The sequence below is a fragment of the Pongo abelii genome, chromosome 20, assembly GCF_028885655.2.
Source record: "Pongo abelii isolate AG06213 chromosome 20, NHGRI_mPonAbe1-v2.0_pri, whole genome shotgun sequence".
In the NCBI taxonomy this organism is placed as follows: Eukaryota; Metazoa; Chordata; class Mammalia; order Primates; family Hominidae; genus Pongo; species Pongo abelii.
Genome location: NC_072005.2, coordinates 47,688,331 through 47,708,643, shown reverse-complemented (window position 1 = coordinate 47,708,643; position 20,313 = coordinate 47,688,331). Strand labels below are relative to the sequence as shown.

The 20,313-nt window shown below is 45.1% G+C and overlaps 1 protein-coding gene across 1 annotated transcript in view; it reads right to left on the bottom strand.

The window, feature by feature from the left end:
• Positions 1–20,313, bottom strand: part of LOC103888610 (CEA cell adhesion molecule 6) — a 913,736-nt gene that overhangs the window by 876,309 nt on the left and 17,114 nt on the right. The window lies entirely within an intron of this gene.

The window sequence follows — 20,313 nt, the reverse complement described above, 5'->3', positions numbered from 1 at the left end:
TAAGGCACAGCTTGAAAAATGATGGGGATGTGTGGAAAATATCACAAATGCCAACTAGAAGAAGCTCCCAATGGCCAATCTGGGGACAATATAGCAACGTAATCGGTAATAATAGTAATGTAGTCCAACCAATAAATACTCAAGAGTCCATGCTGATATATATAAATAAGTGAATATATAAATAAACGAGAAAGAAGAAATAGCTCCTTCTTACAGCAGTATTCCAGTTAATCAATGTAGAAGCAATGATGGAAACAGAAAATCACTGTTTGGCTAACACCACAGTAAGAACTGTTTATTGGCTACAATTATCTCTGGATTCTAGAAATTAATTGGTAAAAGTATGCTGAGAACAAACTGGCTATTTGCATATTTCCAAAGTATCTGTCCACAAGATACTTATTAATTACAATGAGATGAACAGTAACTTTACAGTAGAGAAACCTGGCAGACACCACCTGAACCAAGTGCTTAAAGTGAACCTCATCAGTAATGAGAGATATGGACATCCTGGGGCTCCGGCTGGGATGTCCAGAGAAAGACATATCACTTCTGTGCTAATCTTGCCCAAAATACACAACCTGAAACATCCCAAGGAAACATGAGACAAACCCAAATTGAGGGGCATTCTACAAAACAACTGATCAGACCTCCTCAAAAGCATCAAGGTCCTGAGAGAGAGAAAGAGTGGGAACCTCCCCCAGGTTGGAGGAGGCCTAGGAGATGTGACAATGTTATTCAGTGTGGGATCCTGGGTCGGACTCTGGAGTAGAAAAAAGACATGACTGGGATGATTAGCAAAATTTTAATATTTCTTTTTTTTTTTTTTGGAGACAGAGTCTCACTCTGTCGCCAAGGCTGGAGTGCAGTGGCTTAATCTGGGCTCACTGCAACCCCCTCCTCCTGAGTTCAAGAGATTCTCCTGCTTCAGCCTCCCGAGTAGTTGGGATTACAGGTACCTGTCACCACGTCTGGCTAATTTTTGTATTTTTAGTAGAGACGGGGTTTCATCATGTTAGCCAGGATGGTCTTGATCTCCTTACCTCGTGATCTGCCCGCCTTGGCCTCCCAAAGTGCTGGGATTAAAGGCGTGAGCCACCATGCCCAGCCCCATATTTCTATATTTTTAAATTTATTGTATCAATGCTAGGTGACTGATTTTGATAATTGCATTAGAGTTAAGGTTATTTGAAAAAGCTGGATGAAGGATATACCGGAACTCTGACTGTTTTTACAATATTTTTGAAAATCTGAAAAATAATACGTAAAAAAATGTAAAATGTATTAAGATTTCTGTGAGGATAAAATGAGATAAATGTGAAGTGCCTGAGACACAGGAGTTCTTAAAACATGTCAGCTATTATTATAAGTAATTTATGATTAACAAGTAATATTATAAGTAATGAGTCATCTATTATAAATCATATAAAATATGATTTCTTTCATAATATCCTCATATATTATCATCCATTTCTTTTTTTCCCTCTCCCCTGTGAAAAGCATATTGAGCATGTATGTCATGAAAAGATAAAATAAGATTCGATTTTATTTTGAGAATTATTTTGGGGGATGAGGAGGAGTGTCATTTCCTGCAGCTACGAAGTAGCTCAGACTCAGGCCCGCATTGCAAAGTTTGCTTGTCTGGGAAACAAGGCTGGACCCTGGCGGCCACCCACCGACGTGGTTTATGATGGCGCCCCCTGGCGGCGCAGCGAGCTTTCCCCAGTTCTTCACCCTCCTGCTTTAGGAGCGACTTAGAAATTCTACACAGTCCATTTATTAAACCCTTTCTAGGTCACGCTGCGGATCATTTAATCTTCACAACAAGATTAAGAGAAGGGATATTTATTCATCTTAAGACGATAAAACAGGATAAAAAAAGTGAAGCGACTTGCCCAGGGTTGCAAAGGGAGTGACAGAGCCAGGATTTGGATCTAGGTCCCCCTGACTTCCAGGCTGAGTGTAAATGTTCAGGAGAGTCTGAAAGTGTGGCCAGGTGGAGAACTATTGGTAGAGAGTAGTGGTTGTCTACTGAGGGTGGTTTCCGCCCAGGGGACATTTGGCAATGTTTGGAGACATTTTTGGTTTTCATACCAGGGTAGGGACGGGAGAGAGGGAAGGGTGCTATTGGCATCTAGTGGAAAGAGGCCACGTGGATGCTGCTGAACATCTCACAGAACAGCCCCCACCACAAGGAACTTTTCATCCCCAATGTCAATAGAACTGCTATGAAGCCCTGGACTGACTTAGAAACCTAAGGATGCATTCTTGCGGTTAGCTAATGTTTGCCAAGTGCTGAGCTGGATAGCGTGAGGGATATGGAAACAGTGCACCAGTCTGTGCTGCCAAGGAGTTTGAAATTTAGAAGGGCAGGGGGTGGAGGCAGGAGAGGCATATGAAGGCCTTCAATATAAGGCAGCAGATGATAAGTGCAACAAGAGAGCGTCCAGTAGGGCTAAGCAGGCTCTCAGGAGGCAGAGTGCTCATTTGGGTGTGGGAAGAACTGAGCACTTGTCTGGCCTGTGGGAAGGTGGTTTTGAGCTGGGCGTGTGAGCAAAGTTGAGCTGATGGGAAAACACAAGCCCCATTCAGGGAAGGGCAAACAGGCTGGTTTGAGTAGAATGAGAGTAATTTTTAGTAAGTAGAAGGGGTTGCACTGGAAAAAGAGGTTGGGGCTACAGCTTCGAGTCCAGGCAGAGGACTCTAGTCTGGGTGTCTGTCATAGTGATGGAAAAGTCTTCCCTTTTGGAATAGTGGTCTAGGCCCTAGGGCTATGGGGCTCAGCGGCTTCCAGAGTGCTCTCTCTACAAAGGAGGGGATGTTGGAAATTGGGGTGGAGAAGGGCGAATGTCTCCTGATTTTAGGACCCAATTGATGCTAAGTATGTAAAAAAGCCATTTCACCTCAAAGTGGCCCTTGGAAAGATGATGCTCCCAAGTGGAAATATACATGGGGTGAGCTCTCTGTCTCTCTCTCTCTCTTTGAGATGGAGTCTCGCTCTCTTGCCCAGGCTGAAGTGCAGTGGCGTGCGATCTTGGCTCACTGCAACCTCTGCCTCATGGGTTCAAGCTATTCTCCTGACTCAGCCTCCCATGTAGCTGGGACTACAGGCATATGCCACCATACTCGGCTAATTTTTTTGTATTTTTAGTAGAGACGTGGTTTCACCATGTTAATCAGGCTAGTCCTGAATTGCTCACCTCAAATCATCTGCCCGCCTTGGCCTCCCAAAGTGCTGGGATTACAGGTGTGAGTCACTGTGCCTGGTGGGGTGAGCTCTCTTCTAGGTGATTTCTTTGCAAAGATCTGGGCCACTTTGCTTGTAGTGAAAACTGGAGTAAACTCAAAACTTTAACCAAAGGTCTGCTTCCCAAAGGGTGCGTTGTTGCAGCAGGGCTTGGTGTGGCTAAAGCTTCAAATATGGACACTATCTGGTGATAGGATTTTCTTCAGCTTACCATTAAATAGCATTAAAATGTGTGCATGCTTGGTACACTCTAAACAATACAAGTGGGCCGGGCGCGGTGGCTCATGCCTGTAATCCCAGCTGGGAGGCCGAGGCAGGTGGATCACAAGGTCAGGAGTTCGAGACCAGCCTGACCAACATGGTGAAACCCCGTCTCTATAAAAATACAAAAATTAGCTGGGCATGGTGGTGTGCACCTGTAATCCCAGCTACTCAGGAGGCTGAGGCAGGAGAATCGCTTGAACCCGGGAGGCAGAGGTTGTAGTGAGCCAAGATTGTACCACTGTACTCCAGCCTGGGAGACAGAGCGAGACTCCGTCTCAAAAAAAAAAAAGAATACAAGCAAAGTTTGAGATCTGCCTGAGCAACACAGTGAGACCCCGTCTCTACAGAAAAAAAAATTAGCCAGGCATGTGGGGTACACTTCTATTTATATATATTTGTGAGACCAAGGCAGGAAGACTGCTTGAGCTCAGGAGTTTGAGGCTGCAGTGAGCTATGACGGCACCACTGTACCCCTGCATGGGTAACAGAGTGAGATCCTGTCTTTACAAAAAGGGAATGAAAGCAAAAAGTTCCTTAACTTTAATGAATGTACAGTTGCCTTTAACATCCTCCCACAACTGCCACCAAGTTTGGCCCTGGGGAAGTGCATTACTTTTCCGGGAAAATCTTGGGGGAGAAGGCAAGGAAGCAAATCTTTCTTGAACCGGTATGTACATATATATATTTGCCAGCTGTAGTTGCAGACACTTTCACATACAATATCTCATTTAACCCTTGCGACCATGGAAGTAAGTACAGTTTGCTTCTTTTAGTAAATGAGGAAACTGGCACTGAGAAAGGCTCACTTGCTCCCAATTTCTGTGGCTGAAAGGGCTACATTTTGGTGCACATGTGGCCTGTTTTGCCACATTTTCTCCCCCCAGTTTCCCCTCCACAGACAGTCTTATTTACCTGGATTCAGGCTGCTAGAGACCATGGACATCAGCATTAGTGGCAGCAACAGAAGGAGGGAAGAGATTAGAACTTTATTTATCTACTTTTATTTTATTTTATTTTTTTGAGATGGAGACTCACTCTGTCACCCAGGCTGGAGTGCAGTGTGGTGTGATCTTGGCTCACTGCAACCTCCGCCTCCTGGGTTCAAGTGATTCTCCTGCCTCAGCCTCCTGAGTAGCTGGGATTACAGGCACACGCCCGCACACCTGGCTAATTTTTGTATTTTTAGTAGACACGGGGTTTCACCATATTGGCCAGGCTGCTCTTGAACTCCTGACCTTGTGATCCGCCCACCTCGGCCTCCCAAAGTACTGGGTACAGGCATGAGCCACTGCGCCCAGTCCCACCTTATACCTTTCAATGACCCTTTCTAGCTGAGTATTTGGCAGGAAAGTGGATGCTATGTATTGGTGGAAGAGATGTTGACAAGGTTTGTTTCCCCTCTGTGCTCCTGCTCCCATCCTTGGCAAAATATTGGCAATAGTAGTGTTTTTGCCTGGAAAGTTGCCTTGTTCCGGCTCTGTTCACAATTCCTTTCCATTGTCTGGCTTAGTCGTTCTGGTCTAAAGGGGAAGGAACTGGGTTGGGGGAAGAGACCCCCAGAGCTGCAGGTCCCAGAGGGTTTGAGAAACAGGAGCCGCAGGAGGGAAGGAGCCCTGAAGTGTGTTTGCCCAGCTGCTGGGGCGCCTGGCTCCAGCCCTTGTTTGGAAATGGCCCCGGGCAAAAGAAGAAAGGTAATAATACTTGAAGTAAACATTAGGGGCATAGAATATCAGCACTGACTAAACTTGACATTTCTTTGAGACTTTAGGAAATGTGCTCAAAGGGAGAGGAGAGGCTGGGCTTGAATGCTGGGTGATATTCATGTGGGCTGAAGGGAAGGCTAACAAGGGAACCCTTTTTTGGAAGCCTCCAGGCAGAAGTGAGAGCAGGTGGCATGACTTTGTTTCCCTGAGAAAAGGGAAGAGGCAAGGCATGAGTCAAAGCCCTTTGATTTTTGTTTGACTGTTCTTCTCTCTCTGCATTTTCAAATTATCCCGGCCTGTTGACTGACACAGGAGTTGATTGTGGACTTTGCTACTGCAGGGTTTATAAAGCACTGCAGGGGCCAGGGACTGTGCTAGGCAGTGGAGTCTCTATCTAAGTTGAAGGCTCAAGCAGAGTCCAGGCTTGTTCTGATGCAAATTACTGATGTGGCTTTTTTTTTTGGAAAATTCTAAAAATGGTCTCTGCCTTCAGGAGGCTCAAGTCTAACCAGGGAGATGGCATCCACTTCATAAAACCTAGAGACATGAGTGCAGTTATCTCTCAAAGTGACAGGAGTGCAGGGGGACTGAGAGGGACTTGGTCGGGTGGAACTTGAACTGGAGTTGGGGGAGGATTTGGGTTGGTGGAGGGCAGAGAGGAGGACTGTGCAGAGCAGGGGCGTGTTGTAAGAGAGGTGCTCCCTGGAGCTCATCGGATGGGGATCTTAGAGGACAGGAGTTTTTATGTTCATTTTTGTATTGCCTGACTCACACAGGGTCTGGCACTTTGGGAGTATTCTATAAATGACTGTTGAATGGAATGATGGTTTGTAACCTGTTAACTTGTCCTGATGTGTTAGAAAGTGTGTAAAAGTGAAGCCCATTAGCAGAAAGAAAATCTTAGTGAAAAATGATCCCATGTATGCATAGAGCCTGGTTGGCCACTTTACTTATGCTGCTGAGTTCTGCATCAGTCCACACCGAGGCCACTGCAGGGGCCGGGAGCTCCTCCTCAGACCTTCCTCCAGGTGCCTCAGTCTCTTTACCCCTCTGTTCTCCCAGGTCCCGCTACTTGTCAGTTCACTCCATCTGGTTTCCCCTCCATGTACTTGGGGTGGATGTCGCTTCCTGTGTCTCATTGGGGGGGCTTCGGGTGCCTCAGGTCCATTGATTAAAACATCCCCAAGACAAATGGACTTTCCTCTTGTTAACATGATAACTTCTTATAATGCATCTTGAGAACATTATTTGTGTCAAGAGTCTCTCTGATGTACAGAGGCCCTCCCTCACCCAGGAAGGAGGTCAGGGGAAGTTAGGAGAAAACACCGCCCTGCCTGGGTTACTTATTTCCCTATTCTACGGTGTACTTGGTAGACGTTCAAAAATATTTGTTGACTTTGTCCATGATCCACATGGCTCTCATAGAGTCATTTATTCACACACACATTCAGTGAGGCTTTGAGCGCCTGGTGTGTGCCTGGTATTTGCTAGATGGTGGATGCTGAGAAGATCAGGTGTGCTGCTGTCTCTGTGGAGCTCTCACTATACAGTGGCACCTAGGGTGACTGAATCCACCTGCTCCACTTTACAGACGTGGAAATTAAAGTGCAGGGAAGTTATAAGATTAGTTCAATGTCACAAGGTCACTAGCCTCAAAGTTACGGGAATAAATAAAGTTTCCTGACTTCGTGGACTTTCTGTTAGTGTACAGCCACCTGGCTGCTGCAGGTACAGACGTGAGCTCCGATAGGAGGGAGGACACTCAGAGTGAAGTGGGAGCCCTGAGCACCCTGGATTAGCCAGGAGGACATGTCGGATTCAGCTGTGGCCACACAAAGGACCATTGGGGACATTTGCATTCTCTTTTTCACTTTGAGCTTGAAATGACGAAATCTCAGCTCAGAAATGATCCCATGTATGCGTGGAACCTGGTGAGAAAACCAAGAGTGGGAGATTTTTCACAGGGCATTGGTGAGATGGGTCAGAGAAGCCTGTGCTGATGTCTGTCATGGTGTTTCTCACTGAATGATAATGGTCTGGCTTTGAGTGGGTTCCTTCCATAACCTGGAGCTCTGTGAGGCAGGGACCAGGTGTGATTCACCTTTGTCTCTCCAGTGACAGTACACAGCAGGCTCCCATAAATATTTCTTACAAAATAAAACTGAATAAAAAGTAGACATCTGCACAGGTGTAGGATGACTGAGCAGCAGCAGAAGCAGGAAAAGTCAGCGTCCCCAGATCAGCTGATACAGGGTTCAGCTTCTAGGTAGGGGTGAGGTGCCAGAATGGGGACGGGGGTCCTGTGGCTCTGCTGCTCTGGGGAACACCCCTAGGATTCAGAGTGTCTGCTGTGGTTGCTGCACTTCACTCGTCCGTGGGAAAGGGACCAGAGGGTGTGGGACTTCACGTGACCCCACGTGGGAAACCACCAAGGGAATTTGGGATGGGTGGCACATGTTTTTTTTTTTTTACCCAATATTTGAAGGTGGGTTGTACAACAAAGTGTTAGACTTATTGCAGCCTATGGAGGACACAGGACAAGGATTGGTGAGTGCGAATCACACATATTTTGGCTCAGGATGTGAAAGAACTGTCACGGTAAAGTAAGTTTCCTTGGGGAATTACCAGTTTACTGGTGGAATTCAGGCTGAGGCTGATGTTGAAAATGCCCATTACAGTGGCCTGGCGCGGTGGCTGACGCCTGTAATCCCAGCATTTTGGAAGGCTGAGGCCGGCGGATCACTTGAGGTCAGGAGTTCAAGACCAGCATGACCAACATGGTGAAACCCTGTCTCTACTAAAATTACAAAAATTAGCCAGGCATGGTGGAATGCGCCTGTAATCCAAGCTACTCAGGTGACTGAGGCAGGAGAATCGCTTAAACCCAAGAGGCGGAAGTTGCAGTGAGTCGAGATCGCGCCAAGATCGCGCCACTGCACTCCAGCCTGGGCGACAGAACTAGACTCCGTCTCCAGAAAAAAAAAAAAAAAAAAAAAAGAAAAGAAAACAAAAGAAAATACCCATTACAATGATTTTTAAGGTTACAAGGGCAGAACTTGGCTTGGAACCGTTTCTCACTGATCATATATTGTTATAAAAACTGTGTTTTGCAATGGGTCATTGCTCTGCGATGCAGGCTGAGCTCTCTCTGACAGTTACTTCCAGTCTTTGTGGGCAGTTATGGTTCTCTCACTTCATCTGTGACTCGGACTTCACCTCCTACACCCTGCCCGCTCCAGCCCCACCTGCTCCACGACTGGTGAGACCGCTGAGTTAAGTGCACTTACTGATGGTGGTCGCAAGGTGGCAGCACTGCCTTTCGGGTGTTTTCTAAATCCTCTACCTGGATGTGGGCGAGTCTAAGAGGCTGTTTTAAGAAAAGGTCACAAATGAGGCGAAGGTAAATGTTATTTTCCTTCTTTCTCCTGTAAGGTGACGGAGTTCAGATGACTGTGAAATCATTGCATTTTAGAACTGGAAGACACTTCAGAAAACTGCTTCACAATCTTTAATGTGCTCACAGATCCCCCAAAGATCTTGTTTAAATACAGATTCTGATGCTTCTGGTGGGGTCTGAGATTCTGCATTTCTAAGGAGCTTTTGGACATGTCGTTGCTGCTTGTTGGTGGGCCACACTTTGAGTAGCAAGGGTTGAGGGTCATTTAGACATTAATTCTCACTGCACCTGATTATAGATGAAGAGAGACTGAACTGCAGAGAAAGAATATAACTTGCCCCACCCTGCCATGCCCTTACTGCATGACTTTTTGTATTTAAACCCACAGCTTTAGCCTCTCCGACTAGTTCTTGCTCCATGCATCACGTGGTCCTGTCACTGTTGTTGGCGGCATCTCTCTAGCTTAGGAATCCAGACTCCCCTTTTTACCACCTTCTTTGGTCTTGGCTCAAGGTTTCACTTTGGCTGGTTCTGCCCCCTCAAAACCTTCAGTGTCTTTTCTGTAATCAGATCAAGTTTGAACGTCTGTCTAGTGTTCATTTCTCTGCAACATATTATCCCTGTTTAGCAAGCTTACCTAACTTCCCTGTTTTAAAATGGTTTCTTTCTGCTTCAGCTCTCCCTGCTCCTTCCTGTTCCCTACACATACCCTGTCCAGGTCTCTCGGTGGTAGTGGTGGTGGCATGGGTTCCGGTGTTAGACTCACTGAGGTTCTAATCCCACATCCACCAACAACCTTGGCAAGTTACTTCCGCTTTCTGAGGATCAGTATCCTCCTTGTGAAATATCCCCATATTGTGTGTGAGAAGAGTAAATAAAATAACATCTGAAAACCCACTCTTATTCCTGGGACCCTCTTCAAAACTAGCATCTCCAGTGGAGCCTGTGTGCATCTTTGTGCATCTAGAGTGGTGCAAAGTGTGCATCTTTGCGTGCGTTGTGTATTTCTATCACATGATTCATAATTTCCTTCCCATCAGTGGCAATTAGGAGCTCATCTCAGGCTTAGGATAGTAAAATTATATGGCATGTGTTTTCACTACAATAAAGGTCCCTCTGAGGTCTGAGGAGGAAATCGGCCAGGAGGGCTGGATGCTTTACTTAGGTTTCCTTGGCTTCTGTTTCTCTTTGTGTCTGCTTTCCTAAGCCTGAGTCTTTCAGGGCCTAACCCAAATCCTTCCTGTTTTGTGAAATGTTCAACCATTTTTGACCCAGTTGATCCCACCCTTCTGTAACTTATTTCATCCATGTATTGGCATTTAATTATGTACCAGCCCTCCCAGTGAGACTCCCATAGAGAGGGTGGAAGGGTACTGGCTGTGTGAGAATTGAAGGTTGAGTGAGTTCTTTTCTTACTACTCCCTGAGTGTTAGAGCTGCCCTCCTTTTTTTTTTTTTGAGGCAGGGTCTCACTCTATCACCCAGGCTGGAATGCAGTGGCATGATCTTGGCTCACTGCAAACTCCGCCTCCCAGGTTCAAGTGATTCTCCTGCCTCAGCCTCCCAAGTAGCTGGGATTACAGGCGCCTGCCACCACACCTGGCTAATTTTTGTATTTTTTGTAGAGATGGGGTTTCACCATTTTGACCAGGCTGGTCTTGAACTCCTGACCTCAGATGATCCGCCTGCCTCAGCCTCCCAAAGTGCTGGGATTATAGGCGTGAGCCACTGCACTTGACCCTGCCTTCTCTTTTTTTCCAGCTATTGCCAACAGCAGATCCTCCTGCACCAGCAGCACCAGACCCTGGCAGGCATGTGAATACCTTAGGAATTGCTCTTGTCAGAGTCCTTCCTGCCTCTGGGTTTTGGTTACAGTGGCATTTTTTTTGCATGTTATCAGATGGCCCTTCTAAGGAGGGGACTGATGATATCTCTTTATAAAAACCTCAAGATAATAACTCTAACGAAGTTGAGCACAGTATCCTCTTGCTTAAACAGCGGGATGACAGGAGATGTGTACACTTTCCTATTTTGTGAAATTTATAACAGTCTTTATTCTCTTACTTCAAAAGAAATTAACGACAAAAGACCAAGTGGGGAGGACAGGGTTGTTTAGGGGAGGTCATGTATCTCTGATGTGGATTTTGTGAATTTTTCATTCAATTATACCTGGAAGTGTGCATCTTGGCATGTGTGGTCATGTATTTCCATGACATAATTCATAATTCCCTTCCCGTCAGTGGCAATCAGGAGCTCACGTCAGGCTTGTGATAGTAAAACTATATGGTGTGGGCCAGGCGCCATGGCTCACGCCTGTAATCCCAGCACTTTGGGAGGCCGAGGCGCGCGGATCACGAGGTCAGGAGATCGAGACCATCCTGGCTAACACGGTGAAACCCTGTCTCTACTAAAAATACAAAAAATTGGTCAGGCGTGGTGGTGGGAGCCTGTAGTCCCAGCTACTCAGGAGGCTGAGGCAGAAGAATGGTGTGAACCCAGTAGGCAGAGCTTGCAGTGAGCCAAGATCGCACCACTGCACTCCAGCCTGGGCGACACAGTGAGACTCCGTCTCAAAAAAAAAAAAAAAAATTATATGGTGTGTGCTTTCACTACAATACAGGTTTCTCTGAGGTCTGGAGAGAAAATAGTCCAGAAGGGCTGGACTCTTTACTTGGTGTCCTGTTTCTCTCTCTCTCTTTTTTCTTTTTTTTTTTTTTTGAGACAGGATCTTTCTCTGTCACCCAGGCTGGAGCACAGTGGCGCAGTCTTGGCTCACTGCAGCCTCAACCTCCTGGGTTTGAGTGATCCTCCCACCCCAGGCTCCCAAGTAACTGAGACTACAGCCATGTACTACTATGCTTGGCCAATTTTTTTTTTTTTTTTGTAAAGATGGGGTTTCACCATGTTGCCCAGGCTGGTCTTGAATGTCTGAGCTCAAGTTATTTGCCTGCCTTGACCTCCCAAAGTGCTGGGATTACAGGCATGAGCCACCGCACCTGGCCCTGCCTTCAGTTTTTATTGGATAGCAGTCTACTCACCCATCATTTTCTCAGTTAGGAGATTTTTTTGCCTTCCCATTTCCCTATCATGGGTCCATGCCAAATATTGTGTCTGGAACTGGATGTTAGGTCCAAGGAATGGCTTCCTAGCTGATTTCCAGGATTCTAATCTTCATGGTGTAAGCTGTAGATGCTGGTTAGAGTCACCTATATGGCATTTAAAACTTACCAGGGCCTGTGTCTTCCCCTAAGAGGGTCTGATCTGATTGCTTCATCATGTGGCCCAAGTATTGGTCATTTACAAATGCTTCCAAAGGAAATAGCCGTTTTACAGTGGTGGAACTTTAGCCCAGTGTTCAAAGTTAACGTCTCCAGTAATCAGAGATATCGACATCTTAGGACGTCCTAATATGATGGATGGAGAAGGTGCAGCATCACCTCTGTGATGTTCTTGTCTAATGTGTGCAACCTAAGTTTAATCATGAGTAAAAAATAGAAGCCCAAACTGAGGGTCATTCTACAAAATAACTCCAATACTCTTCAAAAATGTTAAGGTCATGAAGGCAAAAGAAATTCTGAGGAACTGTCCCAGTTTAAAGGAGACTGAGAGGACAAAAAATGAGATGCAATGTGTGATCTTGGAATGGGTCCTGGTCTAGAAAGAGGACATTAGTGGGGAGATAGAGGAGATTTCAATAAGGTCTGCAGATTCATTCTTTGTACAATGTCGGTGATTAATGTATTTATTTTATTTTTTAAATTTAAATTAAATTAAATTTAATTTTTGAGACAGAGTTTTGCTCTTGTTGCCCAGGCTGGAGTGTAATGGCATGATCTTGGCTCATCGCAACCTCTGCCTCCCGGGTTCAAGTGATTCTCCTGCCTCAACCTCCCAAGTAGCTGGGATTACAGGCATGCGCTACCACACCCGGCTAATTTTGTATTTTTAGTAGACATGGGGTTTCTCCATGTTGGTCAGGCTGGTCTCGAACTCCCGACCTCAGGTGATCTTCCCACCTCGGCCTCCCAAAGTGCTGGGGTTACAGACGTGAGCCACTGTGCCCGGCCCATGTATTGATTTTAATGATTGCTCTGTGGTTATCTAAAACAGTATTTGGGGAAATTGAGTGAAAAGTATATGGGGAGTCTATTTTTGGAACATTTTTGAAAGTGTGAAATTGTTTCAAAATGAAAAGTTTAGAAAAAGAAAAAAGCTTCTAGGTAATTCTATTAAGTTGTCAGAGTTCAGAACCACGTCTCTAAGTTATCTTGCTTAACACTATTGTAACCAAGTACCCCTATTTTTCTAGAGGTAGCTTAATTTTTTTTATTGTTTTAACAGAAATAATTATTTCATTTCTCCTAAGCCCACATTGTTGCTGACCAATGGTTAGCATCCTGATTTGGGTCGGAACCATCCTAGGAGCAAAAGCTGCTTATAACATTGGCCCTGCTTGCAGGGATAGGCATATCCCTCTGGTGTGGAGCTTCCTGATATTACAACCTGTTTATAAAAATACAAGGCACGCTTTCCCAGAGACCTTCTAGACCTCACACCACAATGCTCCAACCAATATAATCTATAAGTCTGGGTACTCATAAATATTTCCAACTCCAGGTAGATCAGTTTGATTCTAATGCTCACTGACTATGCCGCCTTTCAGCAAAAAGTACTCAGAACAAATATGGCACCCAGACCCCATAAAGATAAAAATAAAGCTTGGCAGTGAAAAATGGTAACTGAGTACCCCCATTTTTCTAGAGATGGTTTAATTATTTTTTTCCTCCCTCTGTCTCCTTTCTCATTTCCCTGGCTACCTGTTTCCTACTTAGCCCTTCAGAAATGCATATATAACCTTCCACCTCCCCCATCACCAGACATTCCCTACAGGGCAAGTTCCTCTAGCTGTGTGCTCCATGATGAATCTCTCAAGAGTTGACAGTTCATTAGTGGACCAAAGAATACCTGCCATGGAACTTTCACCTCCAGAGGGTTGCCTCAGAGCTTCCATCCTGGGTCACCTCAGAACTTACACCCACTAGGAGGACATGTCAGAAGCATGCCCACGTGGCCATTTTTACAACTTACGTCTGTCCAGGAAGGCACCATCTCAACTGCCCGGTAGATAACTGCCCAGTAGCAGGGGGATGCTTGTTCTTGCTCATTTTCTCCTTTACCTTGTAAAAATGCCTGCTTTCTGCTCCAAAGGCGAAGCAGCACATTTAAAGGCAGAATGCTTTGTGCCCTTTCCTCCAAGCTAGCTTTAGAATAAATTCACTTTTTTGTTTTTGTATTGGACCTCACTCATGTTAATGGGACTCTACATGCAGCATGTGACTAACCCGGTTTTCGTTACACTGGTTTTTGGTTACACTGTCAGAGTAATCTTCCTGGAAATGCTGTTTGTCATGTGACTGAGCTTCTCAAAGCTTTCCAGTGACTCCTATCATCCATAGGATGAAGTTCCAATTCCTTAGGCTGCCATTCAAAGGCCCCATAACACAGCCCAGTCTACTCCTTTGGTCTGTGTAGAAAGACTTGACCCACATTTTATGTTTTCATGTCTGAACTTATTCTAATTCTTTCACTCCTTCCCACAATACCTTTGACTGTCTTCTCAGCCTCCTGAGCTGTTCTTTGTCCTAAGGCTCATTTCAGACCCTGACTCTTCATTGAAGACTGTATGGTTATTTCTGTTAGAAGCAGTCATCCTGTATTTCTTTCAATTCATACAGGCTCAGTCGCTCTGCAGTGAAACATGACCTTTAGATTCAGAAATATGTGAGTCAGAGTCCTGGTTCCACCTTTGACCAATTCTGAGGTAAAGGACAAGTTAATTGATGTCTTGGGATAGGGGGATAATAGTGCCTACTTAAAGCGTCATTGGGGGCATTAGATAAGGTGGAAATATAAAGGTCCCAGCACGTAGCAGGCTCCTTCCCCATCGCTTTTGTAGCTCAGTGCTCCCCAAAGCTACTGTGGGTTGTGCAGAGGCTCTTATCAAAATTTTCTAGAGAGCCTTTAAGAAATATTTGTTCCTGGTTATCATTAAAATGAGAGACACTCTTGAACTGAATTGAATGCTTGGGGCTTTAAGGAGTTCAACTGAGATTTTTTTTTCCCCTGGAAAACAACTCAGTAAATACGTCATCTATGGACAGAGGAATGTAACCCAATAGGGCGAGAAGGAAGGGTCAATGGGTTTCTAAATAGGAAAAAGCTGTGATGCCTTCCACACCCATCCCTTTGACCTCAGTGGAACAGCGTCGAGGAAGTACGGCTCTTTTTTTTTTTTTTGAGATGGAGTCTCGCTCTGTCACCTAGGCTGGAGTGCAGTGGCGTGATCTCAGCTCATGCTAGCTCCACCTCCCGGGTTCACGCCATTCTCCTGCCTCAGCCTGTCGAGTAGCTGGGACTACAGGCACCCGCCACCATGCCTGGCTAATTTTTTGTATTTTTAGTAGAGACGGGGTTTCATCGTGTTAGCCAGGATGGTCTCGATCTCCTGACCTCGTGATCCACCCTCCTTGGCCTCCCAAAGTGCCTGGATTACAGGCGTGAGCCACCGCACCCAGCCCCTTGACTCTTAAAATTATGTAAAGGAAAGTAAAAATCTCAGGACTGTGAAACTCATTACACCAAAGTGATAGTTCAGTCTGGAGGTTGAGTCGTGTGACTCCACCATTTTTTCCCCAGATGAACAACTATTATTACACAATCTGTGTGTAATAACCCGGACATCTGTGGGTGACTATCCTCACAAATTGTTCTTTACTGGCCTTGGAACTTTTCAAGATGTATATCCTCCCATAAAACAAGGACAAAGCGGCTGGGGGCGGTGGCTCACTCCTGTAATCCCAGCACTTTGGGAGGCCGAGACGGGCGGATCAAGAGGTCAGAAGATCGAGACCATCTTGACTAACACGGTGAAACCCTGTCTCTACTAAAAATATTAGCTGGGCGTAGTTGTGGGCGCCTGTAGTCCCAGCTACTTGGGAGGCTGAGGCAGGAGAATGGCGTGAACCTGGGAGATGGAGCTTGCAGTGAGCCAAGATCGTGCCACTGCACTCCAGCCTGGGCGACTGAGCGAGACTCTGTCTCAAAAAAACAAAAAAACAAAAAAACAAAAAAACAATAAAACAAGGATAAAGCAATTGTAACAATGGGTGTACAAGCTAAATCTAGCTTCTAAAACTAAAGCCTGTTAGATTTCACAATGATAATGCTTATATTTCCAAGTACAGAAGAAAGACTAGATGAGACCAATTATTCTTCCCTCTACTTGTCTCTTCCTATCTCCCTTCTCCACTTTAAGCAGATGTATAAGTATCAGGCCTCCTGAAAACCTCTTCAAAGATGAGACAAGCTATGGAGCATTTCTACGACTTATGTTTTTCCAGGGCGTGCCCTCAAGCTTTGGTTTAATAAACCTCAGTGGACTCAGACACTTGCCCGCGTCACTCATTTTGGTTAACATTTTGGTGACCATGAAGAAACCCTCTGAGTGGAGCTTATTAGCTCTTTAGGCCTGCAGCGATTCTCCTGTTTATGCTTGGTACCAACTATCAAGCTTTAGCTTTGACTGATTTTGTGACTTTCTGAGGATCAGATGCTACTCCTTCTTGAGGTCCCTGTTCTCCCCAGTTGATTGTTTGAGATCTGAGTTTTCTTTTGCCGTGAAACTCCTTTACTCTTGGAGTTTTGCTCACTTCCTATAAGGAAGGTGAGTTTTCTTCTCCTGTGCCAATGCAGAGCAGCCTTCAGCTTGGTCCCCTCCCAGGTAAGGAGCTGGGTTGGGGTTTTGTTTTAGAATTTGATAGCTGCAGGTTAAGGTTTATTGCTAGTTGGCTCTAACCTCTCTCTCTATTTTTTTTTTTTTTTTTTTTTTTTTTGAGATGGAGTCTCACTCTGTGGCCCAGGTTGTAGTGCAGTGGCACGATCTTGATCTTGGCTCACTGCAACCTCTGCCTCCTGGGCTCACGCCATTCTCCTGCCTCAGCCTACCAGGTAGCTGGGACTACAGGCTCCCACCACCACGCCTGGCTAATTTTTTGTATTTTTAGTAGGGGTGGAGTTTCACCATGTTAGTCAGGATGCTCTCGATCTCCTGACCTCGTGATCCACCAGCCTCGGCCTCCCAAAGTTCTGTGATTACAGGCATGAGCCACTGCGCCCGGCCGGCTCTAACCTCTCTTTATGCTTAGAGTGTTCAACAGTATGTAATTTGTGCAATCATTTGTTATGTTTTTGATCTTTGTCATTCTTCCTTTGGATTTGATTAACTCTTGACCCTGTGTAGTGTCCAAAACACCTTCCAACTTGGTCAAATCCAGCAGGAGCTCTACATTATGGTGAACCGTCCTCAAAATTGGCTAAAACCCCCACAACTGCAGAACACTAAGTTAAACCTCTAGAAACATGTGTCAGTTGAAGGAAATAAGATGTTTAACCCAAAATATGTTTTTTGACCTATTTTGAGATGTCTGTCGGAGGGCCAGCAAGCAGAAGTGGCCCTGCAAAGCTGTCTTTCATGAGAAAATTGGCATCTGTAGAGAATCCCTATTAATACAGGCAGCCTTTCTCTTGTCTGGATCCAGGAAAAATGAACTGAGCCTGATACCTTAAAGATCTGAAATAAATATTTACCATCTACTCTCTCTGGGAGCTGCTACCTGTGAAGTTTCATCTACATAACAAGACCATCTTTGTCAGCCGAGCCTCCTCCTTTTTCCCTCCCATAACCTGTCTGGCTACTAAAACCCGATGTACAACCATAACCTGTTTTTGGCTGTGACGGAATCCAGGAAGATGATCAGCTAGAAAAGGGTAAGAATTTATTTCCAGTGAGGCTCCTGGCTTCTCTTTCTCTGTGCAATCTGGTCAAGCAGACAATAAAAATCACCATTTCCTCTGGAAAATTTTGGTGAATGAGAGAAGATTTGTGTAGGACTAGTCTTGATGTAGTGACTCTGCTGTACTTCTTGGTACATTTTTGTGTATCAAAACTAACATTTTCAAATTTTTCTTCCGTTTTTCTGACTTGGAATCATTAAAAATTAAAACGGTACTTTTTCCTAAAGCCCTGCAACCTGAAGCTAGACAATTTAAGTAAACTTCTAGAGAAAACACAGCATTATAGATCAACAACCTTCATGCCTGCTGATGTATGGACTACTGAAAAGGCTCAGTTGTACACCTGATTCAAACTACAATCCAGAGGAATCTGCCACTGGAATTTGAAGCTGCTTCAGAGACTCTAAAAAAAAAAAAAGAACAAAAAAAAACCAGCCTATAGTCTGCTCCACATATTACCACATATTGCAAGTGAGCCAACATATAACTGAAAGGGTTAGAGTGATGATTGCCTAAAGAATTGCTTTAGTTGAAGAGGCAGCTGTGTAGCTTGAATAGGGTTCCAGGATTACTTTCCCTTTGTTCCTGTAACTTGGCTTTGGTCTCCCATAAAACAAGAACATGTCGATTGTAACTTTAGTTTGGCAATCTAAGTCTAGTTCCTAAGAATAAAGCCTGTTATATTTCAGACTGATAATGCTTATCTTTCCAGGTACAGAACAAAGGCAAGATTAATCATTCTTCTGCCTACCCCACCTCTTCCTATCTGCTTTCCCCGCTTTAAGGAAATGTATAAACACCTGGCCTCGGCTGGGTGCAGTAGCTCATGCTTGTAATCCCAGCACTTTGGGAGGCCAAGGTGGGTGGATCACTTGAGGTGAGGAGTTCGAGACCAGCCTGAGCAACATGGTGAAACCCTGTCTCTACTAAAAATACAAAAATCAGCCAGGTGTTGTGGCACATGCCTGTAATCCCAGCTACTTGGGAGGCTGAGGCAGGAGAATTGCTTGAACCTGGGAGTTGGAGCTTGCAGTGAGCTGAGATCATGCCACTGCACTCTAGCCTAAGAGACAGAGTGAGACTCCATCTCAAAAAAAAAAAAAAGAAAAAGAAAACCTGGTCTCTTGAAAACCACTTCAGAGAGAATGCAAGCCACAGAGGTTTTCTAGGACTCATGTTTTCCCAGGGCGTGCCCTCAAGCTCTGGCTTAATAGATCTCAATTGATTCAGACCCTTGCCTCAGTCACTCATTTTGATTAATTACCATAAGTCCCGCACAGGTCTTCATGAATCCACTTTCTGCCCAGGTGATGTGTACCTAGGTGAGTCAGACGCCCATAAGTTAAACACTCTTCTCTCTTTTCAGCTCCTCCACCCTGACCACTCAGTGCTATGTGCTCTGGTCTGGCCCCAGCTCCCAGGTGGTTAGTATTGATCTAAGAAAGCAAGGGCAGGAGGGGCAGGCTGAGAAGGAAGATAGAGGCTACTGGGCATGGAAAGAGACAGGTGGGGCTGTCATTATTCAAAGGCCATACTCTGGGTGTGTTTTATGACTGCTTCTGGATTTGAAATCTCCTCTTTGGGACCATTCCAGGAAGTCACCCTCCTCCTATTTCCTTCTCATTACACTTTCTGTCCCTAATGTACCTCATTTGTGGCCAGGGAATGGCTGTGCAAGTAGTTGACAACTGAGTAAAAATGACTTTTTATATGACTGGGAACCTGGCCCTGTTTTCTTCCAAAACAAACTGAACTTCATAAAAGCCAGGTTTTATGCAGGTCTGAGCAGTTATGAGTGTGGCGTTAGGGAACAGGTGCATAAGTGAAGGGTCTTGAGACAGAAAATGAAATGCTGGCTGTTTGTCAAATCCTGAGAGTAGAGGGGGCAAAAATCATTCTGGAAGGTGGATGTCATTCAGGAGACCTTGGAAATCTTAGGGTGTCCTCTGCCCAGATGGGGAGGGGAATGAGGTTAAATTATGGGTTGGGTAACAATGGGTACACTACTTCACTTCTCTGCCTCAGTTTTAAAAATCTGTAAAAATGGGGATGGTGGCACTCAGGATGTTTTGTGAGGACTGTAGCTAGCTGGAAAGCTCTTAGGATAGTGCCTGGTGCATAGTGAGTGCTGCATCAGTGTGAGCTATTGTAATTATGGGAATAGGCAAAGGTGCCACCTTGGCCGTCTAGCGTGGGAGGTATTTTCCAGCCAGAGTCCTGGCAGGCCACCTGGAGATGAAGATGGTTAAGGAGGAAGTTTAACTTCCAGGAGTGGAAGGACTGGGGAGAAGTAACTCATGCTCAACATTCTGTGAAAATACATTTATCCAACAGCAGGAATACGCGGAGTGAATGTGGCTTCTGTGGTAATTATTGTCTCCTGGTTGGGGAGCGTCTAAGAATGTGTTGTAGGCTCAAATGGTTTTTCCAAAAGCCAAGTCTAAAAACAGGCTTCGGGGTGCCTTGCAAATTAGCATTCCTTTTGCCAAAAAAAAAAAAAAAAGCACGGATTTTTTTTTAATGGAAAGCATTCATCTTGCAAAAAAAAAAATCCCCTCTTGTGGCCTAGGTCATTAGTTTTGTCTCTGTGTTATCCTAGGTTATAAGGTATAAAGAGAAAGACTAAAGAAGAATGAATAAGGAAGTGCACATATAAATTAACAGGGCAGAATTGGGACGGGTATGTGTAAGTTAAAGGGACGTATGTATAAATTTTTTTTTCTTTCAAGACAGGATTTCGCTCTTTGTTGCCCAGGCTGGAGTGCAGTGGCACGATCTTGGCTCACTGCAACCTCTGCCTCCCGGGCTCAAGCAATTCTCCTGTCTCAGCCTCCCGAGTAGCTGGGATTA